Source organism: Herpailurus yagouaroundi, unplaced genomic scaffold (assembly GCF_014898765.1).
Source record: "Herpailurus yagouaroundi ecotype Mexico unplaced genomic scaffold, PumYag 28, whole genome shotgun sequence".
Classification (NCBI taxonomy): Eukaryota; Metazoa; Chordata; class Mammalia; order Carnivora; family Felidae; genus Herpailurus; species Herpailurus yagouaroundi.
The window spans coordinates 98053583-98077555 of record NW_024412376.1 but is presented as its reverse complement, the minus strand read 5'-3'; the positions used below and the strand labels follow the sequence as shown (position 1 = coordinate 98077555).

Sequence of the window (23973 nt, the reverse complement as noted above, 5' to 3'; positions counted from 1 at the left end):
TTCACTAGAATGGCCTATGGTAGATTTTTTTCTACAGTGACCATAGAAAATCACAACTCTAGTATCCCTGTACCTTGCCTTGTGACTTGTCTATTCCTTAAAGCAAGAGATGGAATTTATTTCTATGTACATTGAATCTGTGCTGGCCTTATTACTTGCTTTGTCTAATAGAGCGTGGCACAAGTGACCCTTGCAAGTTCTAGAGCTTAGGCCTAAGAAGTCTTATAGCTTTTATTCTTACCTCATTGGAACCTTCAAACCACCATCCTGTGAAGAACCCAGACTAGCCTACTGAGGAGGAGAAGCCAAACGTGGGAGAACCAAAGCTTCCCAGTAGACAGCCAGCACCAACTGCCATGTGTGCATGAAGCCATCCTGGGCCCTCCGGCCCCAGTTCAGCCATCAGATGACTGCCCCTACATGAGTAATCCCAAGTGAGGCTAAAAGAACCACACAAATAGACAACCCATAGAGTTGTGAAAAATAGTAACTCATTATTTTAAGCTGCTAAGTTTTAGAGTGGTTTTTATATAGCAATAGATAGCTCAAATAACCCAGGATAGAGACTAGTCAAGGAGAATGGCCCCCACCTCCAGAGAGTCTAAGGCTGAAGTATAATCCAAACTGCCAATCCATAATTATAAACTTCCTTTGTCTCATGTTTCCTTTAAAAACTGTGTGATTTGGGATTCTGTTCAATGATATATCTATGTTTATTCTGACCCAGAATTAAATTTAAGAATTTTCCTACCACTAAATATAATGGATGCTTAAGAAAGGTATGTTTTATTTATCTGTGGAAACATAACTCTTGGTATACCACTCTGTATCCCAGCTTGAATACTGTAGTATTAGTAACATATAGCTATTGAAATGCAAAGTATTAGAAAATAAGGTGATTTGAACTGCCCATCTCTTGTAGTTTAGTCTGAATGTTGTTTCTCTCATCATTTGTGATATGATGAGCTCTCCTGCAGTTTCTCCTTTGTATCCTTGAATAAGAATGAGTCTTAGTTATCTAATTATGGGCAGTGTTCATAAGAGACTCCAACAAGAGCCTTCAGACCCGGTTTTGGTCAGTTCTCTACAGACTTAAGGCTTTGTTTTTTGTTGCAAAAAAAAGGTGACCTGTTCATTTTTGTTGTTGCCAGAATAAATTAGTTGTTGCCTAGCGACCAGTTTGCCCATCAGCTCCCTAAAGCAGGAGGTGTTGCTAGGTAAATCGCTTTACAGTTTTTCAGAAAAGATTAGATTTATCCAAACATGTTCTAGGGTTTGTAAAATTATCCTGGAAGCATCAAGGTCACAAGAAAAAGTCAGAGAATGACCTGATTTTTACATTAAGCCAGTTTGTCCTAGTTTTCTGCTATTACAATATTGAAATACATCCATTCTGGTCGGTAAATAGCCACTGCTCTAATACAGATGGATGTTCCCTATTCCCAGGTATCTTATTCCCTCCCCTGAGCTTACCTCTACCCTGTACCTCCAAAGGGTTAGGATATGGAACCATAAAACTATTCTTCAGAACTCTGTTCCCCTTAACAAGTCAGTCATTCTGGTTGTTAAGCATTTTTAGTATCATCCTGGAAATCACCATACTATAGTGTTCATATTCATACTAGTTCATATTCATACTAGTTCAATTCAGTTTTTATCAGAGTGATTGGGAGAACAGATAAAAGAAAGTATGAAACAATAAAAAGAACATGAAACTGTCAGCAAAAGGCCTTTTCATATATGACTTTAGGACTAAGTAGCTGAATAAACAATCTGCTCTATTATGTCCATATCTGGATAACGAAGGAATTGACTTATATGATCTCTAAAGCCATGATCAGTATAAATATGTTTATGATTCTAGTTAACAATCTCCATCATTCAAGTTGAACTACATCCTAATTTAGGAAACATGTAGTATTTAATTAAAATAAATCTGAAATTGCAATGCTGATGGGTGACATAAGAGGCAACAAAATAAACAGAGGGATTCTGCTAGCAGAGACTAATTATAAATCTCTGAGAGTAAATCAGAAAGCTTCCACAGGCAGTAAAATAAAGTGAAAGAAATAAGAATGCTGGTTATTGTATACTGATTTCAAGCATATGTCTCTGAGGTGATTTATAATCGAATTTATTAAGAACTAATTATACAATTACAAATTTATTAATAAGAGTTAGTCTAGTGGGAGGAGTTACGATGGCAGAGAAGTAGAGGGGACCATGGGCTTTCCTCGTCCCTCAAACGCAGCTGTAATGTGGTCAGATCACTTGGAACACCAAGGACATCGATATGTGGAGTGGCGATAGGATCTCTACAGTTGGAGGGAGACAGCTTGGCAAATGTGAGGTGCGTGGATGTGAATTGCGGTAGAGAAAAATGGTGGCACAGTGGACGGGGGAGGGAACCCTTTCCTTGGAGAGACAAAAGGGAGAGACTGAGGTTGAGATAGTGCAGCATTGAGTTAGCACAAGAGATAAACCTGTCTGGACCACGGACTGGGGAGGGAGAAGTTCTGAGTGTCCCAGTTTTTTTTTTTTTTTTTTTGCAAGCAGCTTTTGGAGCTCAAACTCTGAGGTTTTGGAAGTATGCAACGTTCTCTGTAGCAGAGCTGTGGAATGCACTCCTGGGAAGGAGGAAATTGGCCCTGGAGTACATAGTGTAGTGTAGACATCTCTGGGGTGCACTGGGAGAGAACAGACCCCATCCTGGAGTACTTTTGGAAGAAGGTTTATTGCCTCTCCAAGGACAAAAGACCTTGCAGGTGCCAGCCAAAGGCCTTTCATCAACAGGGTAGAGAGGCTTTACTCTGGAGGAGGGGAGTGGATCCATGCAGTGCTGGGTCCTTTAAGCCTTTTTTTTTAATTTTAAATTTTTAATGTTTATTTTTTGAGAGAGAAAGAGAGAGAGAGAGACAGAACATGAGGTGGGAAAGGGCAAAGAGAGAGAGGGAGACACAGACTCTGGAGCAGGCTCCAGGCTGAGTTGTCAGCACAGAGCCTGACGTGGGGCTGGAACTCACGGACCATGAGATCATGACTTGAGCTCAAGTCGGAGGCTTAACTGACTGAGCTGGCCAGGTGCCCTAAGCCTTTGGGTTTTGAATCCCAGCCATGCACCACAGAAAAAATACAGCAGAATTGTGACACAGGGAAACCTGACTGCCCTGCACAGTGGGGGTTTAGATCCCTAGTCTGGGGACAAGAGATTGGTGTGGCACCATTTTCCCCCCAACACCAACATGGTGGGACTTCAGGGAGCAACACAGCAGCCCCCAGTGGACGCAGGATCTGCTTAAACCAAACCCTGCCCATCCATGCCTGGAAACTGGGGCAGGACTCACTCTGAGCCAATGCAGCCAGCCTCTCCTCCAGACCAGCACAGCCAGCAACCTCCAGGCACCAACCGACAGCTCTTTTTTTTTTTTTTTCCTTTTTGTCCTCCTTGTTTTTTTCTTTTGGAATTAGGCTTATAGTTCCTTATTCATTTTTTTTAAATTTCCTTCTCTCTCCCTCACTTTCTCTCATATTTAAAAAAATTGTTTAATGTTTATTTATTTTGGAGAGAGAGACGGAGCACAAGTGGGAGATGGACAGAGAGAGACACACACACAGAATCCAAAGCAGGCTCCAGGTTCTGAGCTTTCAGCACAGAGCCCAACATGGGACTTGAACTTCTGAACTGTGAGATCATGATCTGAGCTGTAGTGGGACCCTTAACCTGATGAGCACCCAGGCTCTCTCTTTTTTTGTTTGTTTTTTTGATTAGGAATATTTATTCTTTTCTTTTTCCTTCCTTTTTCATTTCTTCTGCTTTTTCTTTTTTGTCCTATTGTTTTCCTTTCTTTTTCTTTGGAATAAACCTTATAGGTTTTTGATTCTCTGTTTGTTTTTGTTCCCTTTTATTTTCTCTTTTTTTTTTGAGAAAAAAGAGGCTTTCCCCCCTCCTTTTGTTTCCCCAGGGTTACTTCAACATACAAATCAAAGCACACCTAGTTAAAGATCCAAACACTCCATCACTGCAAGCAAGACGGAGCTCTGCAAAGGACTGACCAGTTGGAAAGAGCACCCAAAACACCACAGCAGGGTGCATACAGCATAACCAGAAGCACTTCCTGGAGTGCCAGTCCCTGGACAGTGTATGATCCCTTTGTAATACAGTGGTAACCTCAGGTGTAGGAAACATAATGAGCTTTTTAAAACACACACAAAAGGCATAAACCTAGCCAAAATGACAAGATGGGAGAATTCTCCCCAAAAGAAAAATCAAGAAGAAATCACAGCCTGAGACTTGCTCAAAACAGATATAAGCAATATATCTGAACAAGAATTTCGAACAACAGTCATAAGACTACTGGCTGGGTTTCAAAAAAGGCAAAGAAGACACCAGAGAAAGCCTTGCTGTGGAGATCAAAGACCTAAGAACTAGTTTGGATGAATAAAAAAATGCAGTAACTGAGATACAAAGAAACTAGATAAAGTGACAACAAGGATTGAAGAAGCAGAGGACAGGTGAAACAGAAGATAAAATTATGGAAAATAATGAAACTAAAAAAAAAAGAAGGAAAGGAAATTACTAGATAAAGGGGGGAGATTTAGAGAACTAAGTGATTCCATGAAACAAGACAATATCTGTATCATAGGAGTCCCAGAAGAAGAAGAGTGAGAAAAAGAGGCATGAGGTTTATTTGAACAAATTATAGCTGAGAACATCCTTAATCTGGGGAAGGAAACAGGCATCCAAGTACAAGAGGTACAGAGAACTCCCTTCAGAATCAGCAAAAACAGGTCAACACCACAATATATCAGACTGAAACTTACAAATACAAAGATAATGAGAGAATTCTGAAAGCAACTAGGGACAAAAGTCCTTAACCTACAAGGGGAGATACATAAGGTTAGTAGCAGACCTGCCCACTGAAACTTGGCAAGCCAGAAGAGAGCAGCTGGAATTATTCAATGTGCTGCATAGGAAAAATATACAGCCAAGAATCCTTTATCCGGCAAGGCTGTCATTCAGAATTGGAGGACAGATAAAGAATTTCCCAGACAAACAAAAACTAAAGCAGTTTGTGACCACTAAACCAGTCCTGTAAGAAATTTTAAGGAGGACTCTCTGAGTGGAGGAAAAAAAAGACCAAAACAACAAAGACTACAAAGGACCAGAGAATACCACCAGAAACACCAACTCTACAGGTAACACAAGGGCACTAAATTCATATATTTCAGTAATCACTCTGAATGTAAATGGACTAAATGCTCCAATCAAGGACATAGGATATCAGAATGGATTTAAAAAAGTATCCATCAATATGCTGCCTACAAGAGACTGATTTTAGACCTAAAGACACCTGCAGATTGAAAGTAAGGGGATGGAGAACCGTGTATCATACTAATATACATCAAAAGAAAGCTGGCATAGCCATACTTACGTAAGATAAACTAGATTTTAAAACAAAGGCTTTAACAAGAGATGAAGGGCATTATATCAAAATGAAGGGCTCTATCCATCAAGAAGATCTACCAGTGGTAAATATTTATGCCCCCAACTTGAATGAACCCAAATATATAAATCAATTAATCACAAACATAAAGAAACTCATTGATAATAATACCATAATAGTAGGAGACTTAAATACCTCACTAACAACAATGGACAGATCATCTAAGCAGAAAATCAACAAGGAAACAGTGGCTTTGAATGACACATTGGCCCAGATGGACTTAATAGATACATTCAGAACATTTCATCCTAATGCAGCAGAATACACATTCTTCTCAAGTACGCAAAGAACATTCTCCAGAATAGATCACATACTGGGTCACAAATCAGCACTCAATAGGTACAAAAAGACTGAGATCATACCATGCATATTTTCAGACCACAACACTATGAAACTTGAAGTCAACCACAAGAAAAAATTTGGAAAGCCCTCACATACATGAAGGTTAAAGAACATCCTACTAAAGAATGAATGGGTTAACCAGGAAATTGAAGAAGAAATAAAAAAATACATGAAAGTAAATGAAAATGAAAACATGACAGTCCAAACCCTTTGGGATGTAGCAAAGGCAGTCCTAAGAGGAGAGTACAGTGTAATTAAGGCCTATCTCAAGAAGCAAGAAAGATCCTAAATACACAACCTAACCTTACACTTAAAGGAGCTAGAAAGGGAGTGGCAAATAAAGCCCAAAACCAGCAGAAGGTGGAAAGCAATAAAGATTAGAGCATAAATAAATGATATAGAAGCAACAACAACAACAAAACAGCAGTACAGATCAATGTAACTAAAAGCTGGGTTTTTTTTTTTGAAAGAATAAATAAAATGGATAACCCCCTAGCAAGACTTCTCAAAAAGAACAGAGAGAGAACCCAAATAGATAAAATCACGAATGAAAGAGGAGAGATTACAACCAACACCACGGAAAAAAATTATTAGAGAATACTATGAAAAACTATATGCCAACAAACTGGACAATCTGGAAGAAATGGACAAATTCCTAGAAACTGACATACTACCAAAACTCACAGGAAGAAATAGAAAATTTGAACAGGTCTATACCTACTGAAGAAATTGAATCAGTTATCAAAAATCTCCCAACAAATAAGAGTCCTGGACCAGATGCCTTCCCAAGGGAATTCTACCAGACATTTAAAGCAGAGTTAATACCCATTCTTCTCAAACTGTTCCAAAAAAATAGAAATGGAAAGAAAGCTTCCAAATTCATTCTATAGAGCCAGTATTACCTTGATTTCAAAACCAGACAAAGACCCCACTGAAAAGGAAAATTACAGGCCAGTCATCCCTGATGAAAATGGATACAAAAATTCTCAACAAGGTACTAGCAAATTGAATTCAACAGTGCATTAAAAGAATTATTCACCATTATCAGGTGGGTTTATTCCTGGGGTGCAGGGGGTGGTTCAATACTTGCAAATCAATCAATGTGATACACCACACTAATAAAACAAAGGATAATAATAAATGCAGAAAAATATTTGGCAAAATGTAGCATACTTTCTTGATAAAAACCCTCAAGAAAATAGGGATAGAAGGAACATATTTCAACATCATAAAAGCCATATATGAAAGGCCCCCAGCTAATATTATCCTCAATGGGGAAACACTGAGAACTTTCCCCCTGAGATCAGGAACACAACAGGGATGTCCACTCTCACCACTGTTGTTCAACATAATACTGGAAGTCCTAGCCTCAGCAATCAGACAACAAAAATAAATAAAAGGCATACAAATTGGCAAGGAAGAACTCAAACATTGTTTTCACATGATACTCTATGTGGGAAACCCAAAAGACTCCACCACAAAACTGCTAGAACTGATACATGAATTCAGCAAAGTCACAGGATATAAAATCAATGTACAGAAATTGGTTGCATTGATATGAAATGCTTCACCAATAATGAAGCAGCAGAAAGAGAACCAAGGAATCAATCCCATTTATAATTGCACCATAACCATAAGATATATAGGAATAAACCTAACCAAAGAGGTAAAAGATCTGCACACTGAAAACTATAGAAAGCTTATGAAAGAAATTGAAGATACACAAAGAAATGAAAAAGCATCCCATGCTCATGGATTGGAAGAACAAATATTGTTAAAATGTCAATAATACCCAAAGAAATCTACACATTCAATACAATCCCTATCAAAATAACACCAACATTCTTCACAGAGCTAGAACAAACAATCCTAAAATTTGTATGGAACCACAAAAGACCCAAAAGAACAAAAGTAATGATGAAAAAGAAAACCAAAGCAGAAACATCACAATTCTGGACTTTAAGCTGTATTATAAAGCTGTAATCATTAAGACAGTATGGTACTGGCACAAAAACAAACAAACAAACAAACATACATACATACATAAAAAAAACAGACCATAGATCAATGGAACAAAAGAGAACCCAGATATGGATTTACAAATTTATGGCCAACAAATCTTTGACAAAGCAGGAAAGAGTATCCAATGGAAAAAAGACAATCTCTTAAGCAAATGGTGTGAGAAAACTAGACAGCAACATGCAGAAGAAAGAAACTGGACCACTTTCTTATACAATACACAAAAATAAATTCAAAATGGATGAAAGACCTAAACATGAGACAGAAAACCATCAAAATCCTACAGGAGAAAATAGGCAGAAATCTTTTTGACCTCAGCCACAGCAACTTCTTATTAGACATGTTTCTGTAGGCAAGGGAAATAAAAGCAAAAATGAACGATTGGGACCTCATCAAAATAAAAACCTTCTGCACAGTGAAGGAAACAATCAACAAAACTAAAAGGTAACTGACAGAATGGGAGAAGATATTTTCAAATGACATATTTGATAAAGGATTAGTATCAAAAATCTATGAACAACTTATCAAACTCAACACCCAAAAAATAAATAATCCAGTGAAGAAATGGGCAGAAGACATGAATAGACACTTTTCCAAAGAAGACATCCAGATGGCCAACAGACACATGAAAAGATTCTCAACATCAGTCATCATCAGGGAAATATAATCAAAACCATGAAGAGATACCACCTCACACCTGTCAGAATGCCTAAAATGAACAACTCAGGAAACCATAGATGTTGGTGAGGTTGCAGAGAAAGGGGAACCCTTTTGCATTGCTGGTGGGAATGCAAACTGGTGCAGCCACTCTGGAAAACAGTATGCAGGTTTCTCAAAAAATTAAAAATAGAACTTCCCTGTGACCCAGCAATTGCACTACTAGGTATCTATACAAAGGATACAAAAATGCTTATTTGAAGGAGCTCATGTACCCCAATGGTTATAGTTGCACTTTCCACAACAGCCAAACTATGGAAACAGCCCAAATGTCCATCAACCAATGAATGGATAAAGACGATGTGGTATATAAATACAATGGAATACTACTTGGCAATGGAAAAGAATGAAATCTTGCCATTTGCAACAACATGGATGGAGCTAGAGGGATTATGTTAAGTGAAATAGTCAATCAGAGAAAGACAGAGATATGATTTTACCCATATGTGGAATTTGAGAAACAGAACCAGATGAACATAGGGGAAAGGAAAGAATAATAAGATAAAAACAGAGAGGGAGACAAACCGTAAAAGACTCTTAAATATAGAGAACGAACTGAGGGTTGCTGTTGGAGGGTGGGATGGGGGATGGGTTAACTGGGTGATGGCATTAAGGAGGGCACTTTTTAGGGATGAACACTGGGTGTCATATGTAAGAGATGAATCACTGAGTTCTACTCCTGAATCCAAGACTTCACTGTTTGTTAACTCCCTAAATTTAAATAAAAAAAAAAAAAAAAAGAATTTAAAAAATGTGCCCAATCATGTTAAAATTTTGGTGTCTATAGTGAGAAAATATTTAAGTCATTTTCTGCAAAGCATTTTTTTAGAGCTAAAAATCTAAAGAAACATTTTAAAATAGTCTAGAAATTATATTTATACTTCTAAATTATAGTACTATGTCTATCTGTAATCCTAGATCTTTGTAATTCATTATTTGATAAAATAGAGTACTCTTTTCTTACAACATTTTTGTTATAAGCATAAATAGTTTTGTTGGAGAGATTACTGTTAATTATGTTTTTCTTTACAATATTTAATATCTTTGCTTACTAATTTGTAATTGAGTAGTTTAGAATTAATGTAAATCAATATAATTTGCATAAAATTATAAATCAAGATTGGTAGAGAGTGAAATGTCTAGTTTTACACAATATTTATGGATAATAAAGGGAAATTGACTGACTTGTGTTTATTCAGTTTGCAAAGCATCTGCCAAAATGTTGCACAAGGTTGTACTTCTGAATAGATATTAGGTTTCCTAGTTCCAATGACTTCTCTTGTTGAAAGTTTTCATAGGATGCAAACAGATGTCTAATTTGCTAATCTATCACAAAGAAAAGAAAACTAGGATTAGAGGTGATGAATTTGTCTTATTTTATTGAATTTGTGTTGTTTTATTATTTCTGAAATCCTGAAAATAAATGAGAAATAGAAGCATGAATCTACAATTTTGTGAAATTTTGAAGACATACCTTTTTAAAAAATTAGTTTTTGGTCAGGGCAAAACATTTTTGTAGAAATGATAAATGTCTCAATTTCTTCTGAGATTACTTGCCCTTTTGCTCTTAGTATATTTGTGTCTTTATACTTAAGTGATTTTAATACTTTGTAAGCATGGTAGTTTTCATCTCTAGAAGTTTTATTTGAGTGTATTTTTATATCTCCATGTCTCCAGTTAACATTCCCAGTTCTTTTAACTTCCTGAGCATATGGAATGCAGTTATAACTGTTTTATTGTCCTTGTTTACTAATTCTATCATTTGTATACTTCCTTTTTTTTTTTTAAGTTTTTTTTAAAATGTTTTTATTCTTGAGACAGAGAGAGACAGAGCATGAGCAGGGGAGGGGCAGAGAGAGAGGGAGACACAGAATCTGAAGCAGGCTCCAGGCTCTGAGCTGTCAGCACAGAGCTCTGCGCGGGGCTTGAACTCACAGACTGTGAGATCAGGACCTGAGCTGAAGTTGGATGCTTAACCGACTGAGCCACCCAGTCGCCCCAATTATTTGCATAATTTCTGGGTCAATTCCAACTGATCAACTTTTTTCTACTCATGGGTGAAATTTACTTATTTCTTCACATGCTGGCTAATTTTTTATTGGAAGGCATACATTACAAATTTTACCTTGTTGGCTGCTGGATATTTTTGTAAGTTACTTGGAAACCATTTGTTCCTTTTGACCCTTTCACTGAAACTGTTATGTAGAATGAGAGCTGCCTGGATTCTAGGGCAGCTTTTTTCCAGTATTGAGGCAAAACCCTTCTAAATACTATAATCAGTGTCCTGTAATTTATGTGTCCTGGCTGCTGGGACGAGGAACTGTTCATGGCTCTGTGTGAACTTTGGCATTTTTTCCCCTCTAATCATTTTGGATGTTTCTTTCCTTGGCCTTGATTCCTCACACTTAGGCTCGGATCAGGACTCAGCCAAAGACAGGAGGGGGATGCTCTTCAGCTCTTGGTACACTCTCTTTTTGCAGCTCTGCTCTCTCTGAATTCCAGCTGCCGTGACTCTCCTGAAATCCCAGTGTCATCTTCTCTTATGAGTCTACCAGGCATAGGTTCTCGCTCCCTGAACCATGACCTGTAAAGCTCTCTAGTCACTAAGATGACACGATTTCGTGTCTTTAAAAATCACCTGTTTTTTATTGTCTGATGTTCAATATCTTGAGAATTGTAATTTCATATATTTATCCATTTAAAGTTTTCTTTCAGAAAAAAAAAAAGATAAGTCCATCCCTCATTACTCTATTTTTCCTGGAAGAGAAAATTTCTTCTGATGTTATTGGGTTCACACAATTTTGGGTAGAGCATCTTGAAGAGAACAATTAGTAAAAAGAGCTCAAGATCTGGAGGGAGAAGATGTGGATTTTGAGGATCTGGGTTTTGTGGTTCCTGAAATCTTTGGCAAATATGCTCTTGGAACTATGAGAGCACAGAAGATAGGTACTTCATTAAACTAACTGGAAACTAACCTTTCAGTATGTTTACATATTTCTGTGTTTAAAGCTCTCAAATGACTCCCTGTGGTAAAGGAATGTAGATATGAGAGGGTGCAAAAAAGGCTGCAAGTCTGTCATTTGTATTGTATGACTGAGACCGTGTGTATGTGTTGTAGTAGTTGTGGGTAAGGTTTCGGAGAAGGTGACAAGAAATGAGGCAGGAGATATGTATGAGGGATGCATCTTAAGACTTGTCTGAAATTGCCTAATCACAAATACTTCCAAAGGAAGTAATTCAAGAATGACTAGCTTAAAATAAAACAGATGCAATTCACAGCTCAGCTGTCAGAAAATCTGCAACAATTTGAAAAAAATTAAATTTGTACTGTAGAAAAATTACAAACCGTGTCCTACAAACCTTTAGGGTCACTCTCCAATAGCCTTGGGTGAAAAGTTAAATACATAAAATGTCCCCAATCTGTTATTTATTTAACAGAGATAGGAATGTCAAGATGAAGCTCTGGAAGGGTGACTAGAGTAACTTCTGGACAATTCTTCCTTGAGCACATTGGATTCCTGCCAAGCATTTCACACTTCATGAGACTGATTATAGGCTTACTTTTAAATTAGAAAAGTTTAGACCATTAATGATTATAGATCATTTGCTAATTGCACAACATTGCACTGCACGCTGTGAGACATTACAAAGAAAAGAGAAATCATGGTCTTGTTACAACATACATTTCTAGAGGCCTGACATTTTCATTTGAAGATAAAAGGCAGCAAAGTGAATGCTCATGAATTACATGAATGGAAATATTTTACCTAATTCTATCACTGTCGGAAACACATCTTTATTTTTCACATAAAGAATGTATCATGAAAAGTTTTGTTCCTAGACATAGTAGAGGCCAAAAACATGACTTTGTAGAGATCTTTGGATACGAATTCTGAGCTCCATAGAATGTCAAGCTGTAATGAACATATCTCTTAAGCTTGCAGACATAATTCAACTCAAAGGCTAATTTTTCACTATATGCCCAACCTGTTCATGAAATGTTTTGTTTACTATATTCTTCGATGCAGGGTAATGAGAACAGAAATTATTTTTGTAATGCTTCGGACAACTAATATGGAAGCATATTGAGATGATAAACTTAAAGCAATATTGGATTTTATGGTTAACTTTTTTTCCTGCATGATAGCAAATAATGAATACTTATATTGAAGAAAAATATATAAATTGGACATGCTCAGAATATGCATTATATAATATAATGAGGTGACTGCAGGATCTATTTATTGATCTAGTCATCTAACAGAAAGGGACCATTTAAAGAGTGTGATTTTTAGGTAAAGGGGAATCTTCCAGTATTCACTGATAACTGGGAGTACCACACATTGACATTTGTTTTGAGGTTGAAATTTGGTAGTAAGTGCCAATGGTGACTAGAGAGGTGAGAAAACCTCAGATTTTATCCTGACAACATTCTTTCTCTAATGAACAGGATATCTATGCCTATGAGTTTTTAAAACACTTGGATTGATTTGGTCACTTACAATGGTTGATGCTCTGATTCTAAAAACATCTAGACCCTAAATACATAAAGTCCAATTTAGTGAATGTAAAAAGCAGAAAGTATAAAACTGGACCTCTCTTTTAATATGGGAACTTCCTGTATTGAGGGAAGAATAATTCTTTTTAAATCAAGCAATGCCAATTGATGTATTTTGGAATATTTTGGGGGAATATTCTTGTGCCTTTTTACCACTTGTCCAACTCTTTTCTCTTGTGGTTTACATTTCAATAGGCCCTTCATTTCATAGTGGTAATCTGCCAGCTGCTAGATTCTTGTTAATGAGTTCATTTGGATGCATACTCTTCCTTTAGTTAACACATGCCAAGCTTTCTCTTCATGAAGTAAATCTTCTAATTTTGCTTGCCAAATTGGTTGTTGTTGGTTGTTTATACAGCTTCCTGAAATATGCTACCTGACAATTTTGGATTAATAAAGATTGAATTGCATTGTGGTGACATTTTCAGTCAGGATTACAGCAGCTCATATTTACACTTTCAAGATGGTAAGGGAATGGTTTGTCAGACTGAAGACATTGTGCTTCATTTTAATGCTTCCTTACTAATATCAACAAGGCAGATTTTCAAATAGTTCATTTGCATTTCATCCAGAACCCCGCTCTTTATTTAGATAGGGTTCTGGGGTGTCTGCCTAGATGACTCTTTACTTGCATCTGGGCTTAGCTAACTTCTCATCCTTTAGGACACAATTAAGGCACTATCTCGTCCCTAAAGACTTCCTCATGCTTATTGAAAATAATGCTGCAATAAACATAGGGGTGCATGTATCCTTTGAATTAGTGTTTTTGTATTTTGGGGGCAAATACCCAGTAGTGTGATTCCTGGATGGCAGGGTAGTTCTATTTTTAATTTTTTGAAGAGCCTCCATACTATTTCCCACAGAGGCTGTACCAGTTTTCATTCCCACCAACAGTGCATGAGGGTTCCTTTTTCTCCATATCCTCACCAACACTTGTTGTTTCCTGTGGTTTTTATTTTAACTGTTTTGACAGGTGTGAGGTGAAGCTAGAGAGTATAATGCTAGGCAAAATAAGTCAGAGAACGAGAGATACCATATGATTTCACTCATATGTGGAATTTAAGAAATTAAAAAACAAAGGGGGAAAAAAGAGAAACAAAGCAAGAAACAGACCCTTAATTATAGAGAACAAACTGATGCTAATGAGAGGGGGGGCGGGTGTGGGGGTGGGTGAAATAGGTGATGTGGATTAAGGAGAGCACTTGTTGTGATGAGTATTGGGTGATGTATGGAATTGTTGAATCACTGTATTATACACCTGAAGCTAATATAACACTGTATGCTAGCTCTACTGGAATTAAAATTAAAAACTTAAAAAGAAAAAGACTTCCTCATGCCTAGACTTAGGGCCAGGTGCCCCTCTTATACCAGTCTAGTGTCTGCCTCATCACAACATAAGTTGCCTGCTACCACAATGACCTGTTTACATGTGTAACAGCTTTAGCCACTAGAAAGTGGATTCTTTGAAGGATAATGGTGTGTCTTTTAACCTGGGGTCTCCAAAGCTTGGTACCTAACAGGCACCAATAAAAGTTTGTTGAATTAAGAACGGTGTAATTGTGGTTGTTTAAGATTGGTGAGTATCCGTGCTTTTTTTTGTGTGTATAGAATATTTATAAAGTATGTTTTTCATTATGGGGTATGTTTTTGTAGAGTTGGTTGGAGAATATCTTTATAAAGGATCTTTTCAGGTTACCAGTTAATCACTTTGGGTCTTGTTTTTTTTAACCAAGGTGCTAAAATCTCTGGGTAACCAGGGTGCGACTTCTCAACCTAACTCTGTGAAATTACTCCTTTACTGTCTCAGTATGCTCAAATGATTGTGAATGGTTTTCTAGGTCTTAGAAAGTCTTTTGGTATTTAAATAATAACATATAACTTAAAAACTATTTTCAAACATACACAAAATCATATTATGTAGCTGATATGGAACTACTTCCCACAAAGTTTTTATATAAATAAATATATATATATTTATGAGAATGATGTTCTGAAACTATGTTTCCAGTAATAGAATGCATAAGACCTAGTTACTGAATGCATAAACTGTATAAACATATGTATGTGATCTAGTATTGACCCATTAAACCAAACACATTTGTTAAGATTGAATCAGTAGCAGAAAATGTTTCAATATTTTTTTTTTCCTTTTTAGAATACTGGTTGAGTTGGGTCTGCTGCTTATAATTCTGAAGGGTAAGGTAAGAACATGAGTTGAATACCTACCATATACCAAGCATCTTATATAAATAGTCTAGTTTAAAATTTATAATAAGCCTAGGTTACTGTCCCATTTTATAGATGAGAAAAGCGAGTATCATAGATGTTTATGCCATAGATCTCATGTTTGTTGTTCAAATTTTCAGAGTGTCAGTGATGAAGTCTGGTTTTGAAGCCAGGTATGTTTGAGAATAATTGGTAATAGATTTGGCCCAATAATTGCTCTTTGAACTTTAGCCATTGACCAATTTGATTTGTATACCCAGGTCCCTTTGATGATGTAGTAAACAAAAGCAGCACATTATTGCTGAAAATATATTATTGTTAAAAAGAGTTAACAGGTACCGTAAAGGAGATTATACCATTATTAGGTATAACCTGGGTTTATGCAGATTTGTAAAGAATAACTTAACATATGTCTCTTATGTTCTTTTAATTTCTTTTTCCTTTCTTTCCTTTTTAAAAAAAGTGGCTAAAGACAGATGCTGCTTTTCTTATGAGTGCTTATACATGTATAAAATCTCTAATTAGGTTTTCTTAAATATTAGCAGTTTTTTATCCAGTAGAATTTGTCAAGAAGAAAATAGAACAAAGAATATTTATACCATTCTTCACTTAAACATATGAAAAATTGAAAGTAAAAGGTATCTGACCTGATAATGGATGCCTGCTAACATTTTGGAAACTTTTCTAATAGAATGCAAAGTTACTAAATGATAGAGAAAAAATATCTTTCGGTGACATGTCTGAAGATGGTAACAGTGCAAATTTTCTTTCTATATGGAAAACGGTTGACATTAATGCAGTATATAATGAACATTTTCAAAAGATGCCAAGTGAATGTAAATTAGCTATAACCACACACAAGGATAAAGCCAGCCCTGAAGTTACAGATGAAAAAACAATCTATTGGATTAACCTTTGTTTCCACAGCTATTATAGCCAGGGGGAGAAGGGTCACACTGAATATTAGTAATTTATATCTCAACCCCATTTGTAATTAGAAGGTTACCAGCCACCATTCCCCAATTATCTTTCCAAGTGGTACACCATCTTAATATGTCAAATAGAATTTGTAGATGCAGCAGTAAATTAAAAAATAATAAAAATTTAAACTTAAGATTAAAGAGAGAGAGAGAGCGAGAGAGAGCTATTTTGACCTGAAGAGGGGAGCTCCAGTGCCAGACCCATTCCCTGGCATTGACCCAGAGACATCAATCCTGGTGGCAGAGCTGTGCTTCATTGAAATATTTTTATTCTTTATTTTTCTCTTGAAAATGTATGCTGTGCACATGACACAAACTTCCAAGCATATGAAAAGCCATTCCCAAACATAAACCTTTCTTTTATTGTCTTGTTTCTATTTCCCAGAGGCAACACCATTGCAGTTTTTTGAGACTTTATCCAGATTATATATTTATTTTAAACAACGTAATTTCTGGAATGCTCTGTCATGTATATGTCCCCGTGAAACACATTAAGTGCACTTTCATTAAGTGCAGAATAGACTGCACCTTTGGCTGAAAATTAAAGTTGCCTGGCAATTCTGTCATCGCATGCTTAATATGATATGTAAATTGTTGGCATCTTTGCCCTCTGTGGCCTCAGCTGCCTGAGAACTCCCACAATAGCAGCAGGATGAATGACAGGCCACATCCAGTAGCATGTGTTTAATTTTCAGTGAGCTGCCATGAGAAAAAAGAATACGTCTTCGTATTTAATGAAGGTTCAATATGCTTATCCTGGCATTATATTACCTTTCTGGCAGCTAGGTGATTGAAAAAGAAAATACGTGTATTTTTGTGTCTCCTTACACAGTTGTCATGTATGTAGAGAGTGACTGAGGGCTTCTACTTTATGAATTTATGAAAAATTCCTGTGTTCCCTGGGAAGCAGAAATCTGTCTCCACTGTGCCTTTCCACTGTCGTCTTGGTGGTGCTATAAATTCTTATCTCCTTAAACTGCTTCACTGAAGCATAATTGGCACACAGTAAACACCACATATTTAAAATACTTAATTTGATAAGTTTTGACCTAGGTATAAACAGTGAAACCATCACCACAGTAAAGATGATGAACACATCTGTTACTGCTAAACGTCTCCTAATGCCCTTTGGAATTTCCTCCCTTTTGCCTTCCCCAGCCTATACCCAATGACTACTCTGTTTTCTTGAACTACAAATTAGCTACCATTTTCAAAAACTATACGTAAATGGAGTCATATACTGTATATTCTTTTTCATCTGGGTTTTACTCAGCATAATTATTTTGCATTTCATCCCTGTTGCTGCATGTATCAGTGGTTCACATCTTCTTCCTGTTGTGTAGTACTCCACTACAATTTGTTCATCCATTCACTTATTTAGGGATGTTTGGGTTGGTTCTAGCTTTTAACTCCTACAAATAAAGCTTCCATGAACAATTATGCTCAGGTCTTTCTATGGACGTCTTCTTTCATTTTCTTCGGTAAACGCTAAGGAGTAGGATGGGTGAGTCATATATTAGGTGGGTATTTAATTTTTCAGGAGACTGCCAAACTGTTTTTCAAAGTGACTCTACCATTTTACATTCCCAACAACAGTGTATGAGAGTTCTAGTAGCACCACATCTTGCCAACCTTTGATATGTTCAGTGTTTCAGTTTTGATAAATTTAATAGGTATGTAGTGGTAGCTCATTGTGTCTTTAATTTGCATTTTTTCCAATGACATATGATACTGACCATCTTTTCATGTTCTTTTTTGCCATCTGTATCTCTTCCTTGGTGAAGTGTCTGCTCAAACTATTGCTTTAATTAATTAATTCAAATTGTTTTTGTATTTAGTTTTGGAAGTCATATATATTCTAGATACAAGTCCTTAATCCCATATGATTAGCAAATATTTTCTGTATGCAAGTATTTTCTCAACCTATGGTATGTTTTCATTATCTTTACAGTGTATTTCAAAGAGTAGACATTTTAATTTTTATGAAGTCTAGTTCATCAGTTAAAAAAATATGGGTTATGCCACTAGTGTTATATCTTAGAACTTTTTGCTTAGGTCAAGGTCACAAATACTATCTCCTATGGTTTTTTTTAGAAGTTTTTAAATTTAGGTTTTACGTTTAAGTTTGTAATAACTTTTGAGTTAATTTTTATATGTGGGGTGAAGTTTTGAGCATAGTTTATTGTTTTGCCACTAGTGCTACCCTGTCTTAATTACCGTGGCTTTATACAACTTTTGAAACTCCCAAATCTAAGTCTTCAAACTTTGTTTTTCTTATGTAAAGTTGTTTTAGCTATTTTGGTCCTTTTCATTTGCACATGAACTTTAGAATCAGTTTATTGATCTTCATAAGTAGGCATGCTATACTTTTGATTAGGATTACATTGAAACTGTAGATCCATTTGGAGAGAATTGACATCTTATCAATGTTGAATCTTTTGTTCCATGAACATAGTAAATCCTCCCATTTGCTTAGGTCTTCTTAATTTCTCTTAGCAATACTTTCTAGTTTTCGGTGTATAGGTCTTACATATTTTTGACAGATTTATTTCTAAGCATTTCTTATTTTTTAGGTTATTGCAAATGGCACTAAAATTTAATATCTGATTGCTCTTTGCTAGTATATAAAAATATAATTGATATTGATGTATTTTTCTTGTATCCTTCAACTTTGCAAAACTCACCAATTAGTCCTAGTAGCTTTCTGTTAGATTCCATAGAATTTTCTACATGGTCATTGTGTCATCTGCAAATAAAGATAGTTTACTTATTACTTTTTAATCTGTATGCCATTTATTTACTTTTCTTGTCTTACCACACGTCCTAGCACCTCTAAGACAAATTTCAATAGAACTAGTGAGAGTGGTCATGCTTGCCTGTTTCTGATCTGAGAAGGAAACATTAACTTCCCCTTCAGTTTTAAAGATATTTTTGTTTTAGTATGACAGTACTTTAAAGGCAGCACTCCACTGTCTTCCAACTTGTATTTTTTCTAATGAGAAACTTGTAGTCATTTTCATCTTTGTTCTTCTGTGTGTGCTGTGTCTTTTTTCTCTGACTGCTTTTAAAATTTTGTCTTTATCATTATTTTAAGCAATTTGATTTTGATGTGCCTCGATAGTATTTTTTGTTTATTTGTTTCTTGTTTTGGAGGTTAATAGAGATCCTTGGATCTATAAGCTTATAAATATATTTTTAAGTCAAATTTGGACCTTTTTCAGTCATTGGTTCAAATATTGATTGCTTCTGTCTCCACTCTTCTTTAAGGACTCTACTTACAATTACAACATACACTTCATAGGCTGTCTCATAGTTCACTGATGTTCTCTTCATTTGTTTTTGTTTTTGTTTTTCTGATTCATTTTTGATGGTTTCTAATGCTATGCCTTCAATTTTACTAATCTTTTCTTCTGTAATGTCCAAATCATTGTTTATTCCATCTAGTGTATTTTTTACCTCAGATATAGTAGTTTTCATCACTAGAAGTTTGATTTGCATCTTTTTTATATCTCCCATGCCATTACTTTTTATAGATGAGGAAACTGAAGCACATAGAAGGTAAGAAATTTGCCCAAGATTCCAGAGCTATTAAGAAGTGGATATCAGGGATACAAATTTAGGCAGCTTGATCCCAAAGACTTCATTTTTAATCAATGTGTATATTCTTTTTTTTTTTTAATTTTTTTAATGTTTATTACTGACAGAGAGAGAGACAGAGCATGAGTGGGGGAGGGGCAGAGAGAGAGGGAGACACAGAATCTGAAACAGGTTCCAGGCTCTGAGCAGTCAGCACAGACCCCGACACGGGGCTCGAACTCACGGACAGCCAAGATCATGACCCGAGCCGAGGTTGTACGCTCAACCGACTGAGCCACCCAGGAGCTCCTCAATGTGTATATTCTTATTTTAAATGGTATATCACTATCCCATACTATTCTTTTCCAAAGCATTTAGAACGATTGTCACTTAAAAGAGCATAAAAATTGTTATTTTTGTTGTTGTAGTAAACTATCAGCAAGCTGCAAAACTTCCTTAACTTTTAAAACTCAACTTAGATGACAGTTCTTAAAAATCTTCCCGATCCTTCACCACCAATACAGGCATTTCAAGCCTTTGTTCTTCTGTCTATAATGGTATTATAGCATTTTGTAGTTGAATTTTGAATTCAATATTCAGTTGAATATTGAATGGAGGGTAGGTTGTTTGGTGGACTAAGTAAATATTTAGGGCATGTACAGCCTATTTTATGGTCAGTGGTTGAAGTGCTGACAGCAATCAAAGAAGGTCACTAGATACTAGCAAGAAGGATAGATAACATGACTTCTCAGCATAGGTGATGTACCATGGATAAGGACTGGGCAGTCTTCAAGGGCTACCTTGGCTCCAAAAGGCTTCTCGGGTTGTTTTATATGGTGACACTACTCCAGAGGGTTCCATTCATATCAGTATCTATGTGAATAGTAATCCCCTAGAATTGTGGAGTCCATAACCATCACAATGGCATGCAGCTGCTCTTTGAGGTTACCAGGTATATTACAGAATAAGATGACTTAAATTGGAACTCCACTGGAGGCAAGGTGGCCTCTGAGTACTAATTCTTCTTTCAACAGGATTCCCTGAGGCCTCGTTACACTGTCTTAGGCTCTACAAACGTATCCTCTCTTGTAACTAACTACTTCTTGCTTTCCTGTTTACTTAATTTCTTCTCTTTCAATCCGGGGATGTTTTTCTTCTGTCTTTGGGACAGTAAATTCAGGTCCAATTCATTGGGTTTCTCCTTTGCCCTGAGTCCCGTCAGAAGTTAGGCTTTTGAAACTTAAAAATATTTATATTTTCTACAGTAAACCAGTTTTCCTTGAAGATTATATACTGCAAGATCAGATTATTGCACAAATGGAGGAGTGAGTCAGAAATACTGGAAAAGTGAGAAGTGTTACTTATTATTTCAAACACATTTGTCTCCCCAAATAGACCATGAACTCCTTAAAGAATTTACCCTCAAGGGCAAGGAACATGTTTTTTATAAACAAAGATATTGGATTTGAGTGCCATACAGATTTGCTGCAAGGTACATTTTCAGTTCTTTCCATTGCTCATTAGTTGCTACTACTTCAGAGGAATTCTGTTCTATTATTGCATTTTGCAGAATTTTATCCCATCCCTGTAAATGTGTTGTGTACCTGGCTAATAATTTATATCCGTGCTACAGACGTGATTTAGTTTATAAGACTAAATTAGTTCCCCTAATTTTAGTAACTATTATATTAATTTTTCTCCTCTAACCCTTATTATAGCTTATAACTATTTAAATTGATTACATTCCATCATGCAAGCCTCTTAGATTCATGTCTCTGAATTTTGAACAGTGGATGACCTATCCCAGTCTTTAATATTAACTACAGGATCCTCACATTTTTTTTGTGTGTGTTAAAATGATCTATCCCATATTTGCATAGGTATTAGGTAATTATACTTAAAACAATAGAAGCAAAGATTTAATGAGTTGGTATTCATTTTATTTTGTATATCTGGAATTACAGTTCATACCTAAAATGTAATTTAGTGTTAATTATGTACAAATTAGAATATGTAAAAATAGTAATTAGTTGCCATCACCTGCTGGCTATAGACACAAATCAACACTTAAAAAAAAATCTCACCTGAGCTTATTATTTGCTTTCTTCTTTTTTTAAAGATTTTTTAAAAGTTTATTTATTTTGAGAGAGACACAGAGCAAGTGGGGGAGGGGCACAGAGAGAGGAGACAGAGGATCTGAAGTGGGCTCTGTGCTGACAGCAGAGAGCCCGGTGCCTGGTTTGAACTCATGAACCATGAGGTCATGACCTGAGCTGAAGTCAGATGCTTAACTGATTGAGCCACCCAGACATCCTGAGCTCATTATTTTCAGTAGTAAGAACTATGGATTCACGTGGTGTAGACTTACCTTCTAGTTTCAGTTGTAGAAGTTCGTTTTGTGACTTTGAGCAAATATTTAACTCTTCCAGTTATCTGTTTTCTTGCCTTTATGATGAAGGCATTGGATTGGATCTGTTGTAAGCTCACTGCTTTGCTTGAATGTCAACTCAGGAAAAATTATCCTTTGAAACAAATAAAACAAATTTTATTGATTATGTATTTAATCAGGAAATTCAGTATCTGTAAAAATATATGTACTATTTCTTTTATTATTTCTCTGTGAATAAAGAGTTTCTCTTTTGAATTAAATTTCAGGAACTACATTAAAATGCTATCATGAAAAAGTGTTGAGACTTCTCAACACTTTAAATGAATTAAAATTTATTTTTGAAATTGCTATATTTTGCCTCTTTACTAGCTTTCTAAACCACTTAACTGAAAATGTGTTGTATCATATCAGGACTCTTGATATTGTATTCTTCAAACCAAGATTTTCCCATTGCAAATGGGAAAAAATCAGCAGTGTTTTTAATCTAAAAAATATTATTCCCCAGGCCTCTTATGTTGGAACATATGATTTTCATCAGCCACTTTTCTTCCTCTTGCCAATGGCCATAGAAGTATTTTATGTTTTATTTATTTAGAAAACAGCCTGTCACATACACATTGCCACCTGCTGTTTTTTTTTTCTCCTATATTCCACACTGAGCAGATCGTTTCTTACATTGCTTGCCCAGTAATTTCAATCAACATATTCTTCCCTAATAGCCAGACCCAAGGAATAGAACTGCAAAATATTGATTAACAAGTCATTTCTAAAGGCTGAAAAATAGTAGAATTTGGCCCTCTCCAAGCCCCATTTCTGAGCTCCACCAAAAAGTTAAAAGGGCCAAATGTGGTCTGTGGATTTCAAAATGTGCATCAATATACTCTGTCATTTCTCAGATTCCAATTTTGAGAAAATTGGGGAATAATATTTTGGAAGCTTCAAGTAGTCTGTTACAGGTTGACAGGCCTAACTAGCCCCAGATAAAGAATATCAAGCCAGATTCCTAGAACTCCATTGAATTTGAAAACCCAGATTGACCTAGAAAGGACACAGCTTTCTTCGAATTTGGACCAGTGTTTACATAGGACGGCAAAGTTCAATGGGCTCATACAGAAAAAATTTAAAAAACAGACCACAAAAATATCATAACTGTAATAAAATTGCAAACAAAAATTTTCTAACAGTAACTATTGGTCCAAGTAATAATAGTATTTTCATGACAATGGAGTGTCTTAACAGATTTAGCAGAATTTAGAAGTACCGGTCATTAACAAGTTTAAAGTATTATTAAGTAGCTGAGTGCTACAAGGTGAGAAATATTTATTGCTGGTAAATTAAGTTCACATTTATAAAATGCATTACCATTTCATACTGCTTGAGGCTGATGTGGTAGAGATATGCTATATATTCTCCAAACCTCATTTTATATCTCTCTTAGGCACATAGATAGACTATACTTTCCAGTCTCTCTTTCAGTTGGGAAGCATAGTCATATGATTGAGTTCTGACCAAAGATGTGGGCAAAAATAAAATATGCCCAGTAGAGGCCTGACACAAAGCTCTCTTATCATCCTTCACATCCTTTTTCCATTCACACAGCCTTGAAGGAGGATTCAGTGGAAGATTTCAAGGCTGCAGGGAATAATAGAGACATTAGATTGG

General features: G+C 36.0%; 1 protein-coding gene across 1 annotated transcript in view; it reads left to right on the top strand.

The window, feature by feature from the left end:
- The first annotated feature begins 15318 nt into the window (after positions 1-15318).
- The window catches only part of ARHGAP24 (Rho GTPase activating protein 24), a 662096-nt gene continuing 653441 nt past the window's right edge, over positions 15319-23973 (top strand). Inside the window, exon 1 of the mRNA XM_040479190.1 lies at positions 15319-15341. The gene's annotated coding sequence lies outside the window, so the exon portion shown is untranslated. The remainder of the gene's footprint in view (positions 15342-23973) is intronic.